The following is a 6,429-nucleotide window of genomic DNA, read 5'->3' on the forward strand; positions in this document are numbered from 1 at the left end:
ATGGCTTCAATTAACCTCCCTGCATTACTGGGATCCATCTCTCACATGTGAAGATTTGGGACTACTTTCTTTTCATTTCTTCTGCTTGAATCCCTGTCTGAAGCTCATGTTGCTTCGTTTTATCTGGTCCTTTCTCTAGTCCTCCCCCCCACCTCTTTTTCCTGTTGTAAAGCATTAACTATAACATAAGTAATTGTTTGTACTTTTTTAAAAGGTGAATTTCATGGTACGTGTATTCAGTCTTTTTCAAGAGTCAGTCTTCTTCCTTCAGAAGACAGCATTAAAAAATAAATTGGGGCTCTTTCCCTAAGCAGCCTGAGGTAATCTGTGAAAATGGTTCCCTATTCACTTGACCCGGAGAACCCCACGAAATCATGCAAATCAAGAGGTTCCAATCTTCGTGTTCACTTTAAGAACACTCGTGAAACTGCTCAGGCCATCAAGGGTATGCATATACGAAAAGCCACGAAGTATCTGAAAGATGTCACTTTACAGAAACAGTGCGTACCATTCCGACGTTACAATGGTGGAGCTGGCAGGTGTGTGCAGGCCAAGCAGTGGGGCTGGACACAAGGTCGGTGGCCCAAAAAGAGTGCTGAAATTTTTGCTGCACATACTTAAAAACGCAGAGAGTAATGCTGAACTTAAGGGTTTAGATGTAGATTCTCTGGTCATTGAGCATATCCAAGTGAACAAAGCACCTAAGATGCGCCGCTGGACCTACAGAGCTCATGGTGGGATTAACCCATCCATGAGCTCTCCCTGCCACACTGAGATGATCCTTACGGAAAAGGAACAGATTGTTCCTAAACTAGAAGAGGAGGTTGCCCAGAAGAAAAAGATATCCCAGAAGAAACTGAAGAAACAAAAACTTATGGCACGGGAGTAAATTCAGCATTAAAATAAATGTAATTAAAAGGAAAAAAAATAAATAAATAAAAAAATAAATTGGCAACTTACAGATGAGGAGAAAATATTTCCAATACCTACATAGCATAAAAGACCTGGGTCCAGAATATATAATAAACTCTTAAATGTCAAAGAAAGTAGATCATCCAAGTTTTTGATGAGCGAAAGACGTCAGCAGATAGATACTTCCCAAAAGATGATACAGATGATATTTCGTTGGTAAATAAGCGCAAGCACAGATGTTTGACATTGCTAATCATTAGGAAAATGCAAATTAAAACTACAGTGAGATATCAAAAACACAGCCCTGGAATGGCTACAATTAAAAAGTTAGAAACTTCAAACTTGGCAAGGAGCTGAAGCAACTAGAAGTGTCGTATCCTGCTGGCAGTCATGTAAAATGATGCTCGGAAAAACAGTTTGGCAGTTTGTTAAGCAGTTAAACATACATGCACCAAATTAATCAGAAGTTCCACCATAAAGTGTTTACCCAAGAAAAGCTAAAACATGTGCCCAGAAAAAGACTTAGAGAAGAAGGTTCATAACAGCCTTATTCCTAGTAAGAGAAAACTGGAAACAAATACATATGGAGAAAAGATTAAATTGTTTCATATATATATATATATATATATATATATAGAGAGAGAGAGAGAGAGAGGAGAGAGAGAGAGAGGAGAGAGAGAGAGAGGAGAGAGAGAGAGAGAGAGAAAGTTGTTTTGTTTTGTTTTTTGAGACAGATTCTTACTCTGCTGCCCTGGCTGGAGTGCTGTGGAGCCATCTCGGCTCACTGCAACCTCCACCTCCTGGGTTCAAGTGATTCTCCCGCCTCAGCCTCCCAAGTAGCTGGGAGTACAGGCACAGGCCACCACGCCTGGCTAACTTTTGTATTTTTAGTAGAGACCGGGTTTCACCATGTTGGCCAGGCTGGTCTCAAACTCCTGACCTCACAAGATCCACCCACCTCGGCCTCCCAAAGTGCTGGGATTACAGGTGTGAGCCACCGTGCCTGGACTAATTTTCAATTCTCCAACAACTTAACCACTGATAGCCTACTGTTGACCAAAAACCTTACCAATAATATAGTGAATTAACACATAATTTCTATGTTAAGTTTTATATGTGGTATTTTTACAATGAAGAAAGCTAGACATAAGAAATGGTATTGAAATCATAAGGAAGAGAATGTATATTTACTATTCATTAAGTAGAAGTGCATCATCATAAAGGTCTTCTTCCTCCTTGTTTTCATATCGAATGAGCTGAAGTGGAGGAGGAAGAGGAGAGGTTGGTCTTGCTGTCTCAGGGGTAGCAGAGGTGGAATAGAATCTCCCTGGAAGGGGCCCCTTGAAGTTCAAACTCATGTTGTTCGAGGGTTAGCAGCACTTCCCTAACTAAATGCCTAAAAACAAACCAAAACAATTCATAAATTTAAAACTCACATAAATATTTTATTACTCAAAGAAGAAATCATAAAGTAAATGGGAAATACTTTGGAATAAGTTGCAATGAAAAACATTAAAAATTGTGATATGCTGCTGAAACCCTACTTAGGAAAAAATAGACCCAAAAAAGTAAGAAAGGCAGAAATTGATGACTTAAACATTCAAATTCAGAATGTATCCAAAAAACAAGAAGATAGACCCAAAGAAAATAGGTAATAAAAAATAATCAAGAGAAGTGCAGAAATCAATAAAATAGTAATACAAAGATACAAGATACAATAGAAACTTACAAATGGATAGAAAATTGCCCGAAAGTGTGTATTGCACACTGTTAACAGCAGTTACCTCTCTGAGGAGAGAAGAGTGAAACTGAAGTAGGGTGTGATGATAAGTTATAAGAAGAATTTTTTCTCCTTCTTTATTTTGAGACAGAGAGATGTATAAATGCAAATATCAAATTGCCATTTACATAATAAAATTATATTTATTTTAATGTAAAAATAAGTATAAAAATATGGTTTTCATGTTCTGAAAAAAATCGTCAAGAAGATGGAATGAGAGGAGAGAGAAGGAATAACGGGAGCGCCTTGTGCCTCGGCAGAGTGTTGGGGAGGCACCGCTACCCTCTGGCATCTCTGTCTTCATTTCTGTTCTCACTCTTTGACCCTGAGCTCTCTGATGACCTCAAGCTGTCTTACTTTTGTGTTCCATTCAAGCCTTTATAGGAAGTGCCCAATTCTATTCTTCTTCCCTGCATGGCTTCATTTCATTTTCATATCCTAACACACATTTAGAAGAAAACAAATGTGACTGGACCAAATCATGATAAAGCACTAACAGCATTTGGCAGTTCTCATGGGATGTAGCATTTAAAATCATATTTCTGCAGCCAGTCAAATCTCTAAATGGTATAACATCATGCAAGAAAAATAAAGTGAAAATAACAGTTTCAGTCATTCCGTGGATATTTACTGTATGGCTACTATGTTTCAGGCACTGTATTCAGTCTTAGTTTTATAGGGATGAAAACAAAATTTAAAAAGAAGGTTCTTCAGTAACAATACATTGTTGCTAGAAACAAAAAGCAGATAAAGGGAATACAATAATTACAGACACATTCTCCCATAGGTAAAGAGGATTAAAATAATCATAGATAGATAAATAATGGTGTTCTCTGGATGACATGAGACTTATACTCTAGTGGAGGACAGAGAATACCTTCCCTGGGAGACAGTATTAATACGATGTTTCTAAGATAAGGGGAAGTAAGCCCTCAAAAAAAAATGGAAGCAAAAAATAAAATGCTGCAGGCTCATGAATGAAAGCATGTGCAAAGGTCCTGGGGTAGAAAATGTCTCAGCCCATCTGAGCAACACAGAGAAAATTGACGTGACAGCAGCATGATGAGTGTGTGGCACAGGCTGGTGAAAGGACGTGCGAGAAACACGGCAAGGCCCACATCACATCAGTCCTCCTGGGCTGTAAGGCACTGTGTACACTTTATTCTTATTTAGCACAGAGAATAGATAGAAAATAGATCGGAGGAGCAGAGGACTTCCTCTGAGCTTCTTAACTCTCCTGTGTAACAAATCCTACCCACTTCATATGCTGTTATTTTTCTGGATCTGTGGTCATCAGATAGCTGTAAATCTTGACTCCTCTCTTAATTATTAATTATTATGAATTTTATTATTATTTTGAGACAGAGTTTTGCTCTGTCACCCGGGCTGTACTGCAGTGGCACACTCTTAGCCTCCCGGGTTCAAGCAATTCTCCTGCCTCAGCCTCCCGAGTACCTGGGATTACAGGTGCACGCCACCACACCCAGCTAAAAATTTTTTGTATTTTTAGTAGAGACAAGGTTTCACTATGTTGGCCAAGCTGCTCTCAAACTCCTGACCTCAAGTGATTCACCTGCCTCAGCCCCCCAGAGTGCTAGGATTACAGGCATGAGCCACCACGCCCAGCCCTTCTAAATTATTAACTCGCTCTCTCCTAAGCATGAGGTGTGTCTCATTCTTCTTTGCTATCCATTCCACGATGCAGAAAGCATAGCTGGTATTGACTTTGTTGGATCCAGTGAGCAGGCTGCCACCCCTTCTTCCAGGTGTCAGTGCTTGGATGGCTGTGAGACAAGGCTCTCAACGTGTTCATAAAAGCCCAGGTCAGGGCCCATGCATCCGACTGCTTTATGGCTCTTGACATGGCTTGCCTGTTACATTTAACAGCCCCTTACTTGCTGCCACATTTTTTCTTGTTGGGCCACATAAAGGAGCCCACAGGCCATGCAAGATTACTCCCAATTTAGAGAGCTCTGCAACCATGAGGGAAAAAGAGCAAGAAAGTTCCAGGAGTTCTACATTCTTAAACGTCAGGGTGGACCCTTCTGATTAAACTAACTATGGTGCTTCAAATTGAATATGTAAAACATGGCTCAGGTTGGTCAGCCCTGTAAGAGCAATCAGTTCAGACAGAGGGAGTTAATCTAGAGTGTTCCATCCTTCACTCACAATGGCTCTCGAAATCAATGCCTTCTCTCAGAGATAGGGGAAACCTATGTCGATCGACAAGCTGAATGCAAACATCCCTTGCTTTTCTATCATAAATAACATATCTAGGTAAGAAAATTATATGTGATTGCATCTCTCTTTTGTTCAGCTCTTTTTTTCTCTCTCTAGCCTGCCATACAGCCCATGAGCTTACCGCCAAGGAGGCAATTATTTTTGAGTAAGAAAAGCTGACTCCATAGTGACCTAATCCAGACAAGCCAAATTAACTCAGGTCAGAAAAATTGCCCAAACCCTATCTTTCTAAGATTTTAAATCCCAGATCACCTTGTTTACCTCTGCTTGCAGATCAGTCACAGCCGAGTAGCACCAAGCCAATCTGAAAATCAGACTCTCAGCAGCACCAGTCATCTTGAACGTGGCCATCAGCTTGACTGTAAATGAAGAGACTCTCCGAGAATGAAAAACCTGCCCCCAAAATGGCAGGTTCGGCCTCTGGAGGAGAAGCTGACATTTCTACTTTTGTCCTATTCAATTAAAATTGCCCACTAAGTAAGGCAGAAAATCAGCTACGGAGGATGTCAACAGCTCCAAGGGGAATGGCTGAGATAGGTCACACCAAGGAGTCACACCAACCGGAGAAGAGAACTGGAGAAACCAAGACTGTTGCAGCTTTGGGGTGAAACGCCTCAGTTTCACACACAGGGGAAAGGCTTCAGAGTGACCCCTGAGCAGTGACTTCTTTGTGCCAGTCCCCTCTCACCACGGAAAAGCTAAACTACCCTAACTCTGTCATTCTAGGGAGGGAACAGTTCACACCTTCAGATGTGGCCGGTCCCCTCTCATCATGGAAAAGCTAAATTACCCTGACTCTGTCATTCTAGGGAGGGAACGGTTCGCATCTTTAGATGTGGCCAGTCCCCTCTCATCATGGAAAAGCTAAACTACCCTGACTCTGTCATTCTAGGGAGGGAACAGTTCACACCTTTAGATATGGCCAGTCCCCTCTCATCACGGAAAAGCTAAACTACCCTGACTCTGTCATTCTAGGGAGGGAACAGTTTGCACCTTTAGATGTGGCCAGTCCCCTCTCATCACGGAAAAGCTAAACTACCCTGACTCTGTCATTCTAGGGAGGGAACAGTTTGCACCTTTAGATGTGGCAATCTGACTTAAAAAGGCAATGTCTGCAAAAGTGCAAAAGCTGGTTAAAATAACAAAAAGCTGAGCCCGTGCTGGTGCTCCACACTCTAAGCAAGGCGTGCGTGATGGAGAGTTTTATGTCACTAGGGCAAAAAACTGTCCCAGTGTGCCAGGACAGGGGAGGTCCCTGGGAGGCAAAGCCTTCCCGCTTTAACACCAGGGTCATCCTAGTTACTGTGATGAGACAAGCTGTGGAAGGGGGTGCTTCATTAGGGCTGGAAAAGACCTGAGACAGGCTGGGCTTCACAGGTCATTTCTGGTGAGAAAGTGGAGCTCCGATTTGATCTCTAATCCAAGCAGGTGAACGGGGGCCATGAGGACATACATCTCTCTTAGTTACCTGGTGAGCAATGGAGCTTCAATTTGAT

General features: G+C 41.7%; 1 pseudogene; it reads left to right on the forward strand.

The window, feature by feature from the left end:
• The first annotated feature begins 306 nt into the window (after positions 1 to 306).
• On the forward strand, positions 307 to 907 carry LOC129491681 (large ribosomal subunit protein uL22-like; annotated as a pseudogene).
• Positions 908 to 6,429: the final 5,522 nt, after the last annotated feature.

This window comes from Symphalangus syndactylus, chromosome 10, assembly GCF_028878055.3.
Source record: "Symphalangus syndactylus isolate Jambi chromosome 10, NHGRI_mSymSyn1-v2.1_pri, whole genome shotgun sequence".
Classification (NCBI taxonomy): domain Eukaryota; kingdom Metazoa; phylum Chordata; class Mammalia; order Primates; family Hylobatidae; genus Symphalangus; species Symphalangus syndactylus.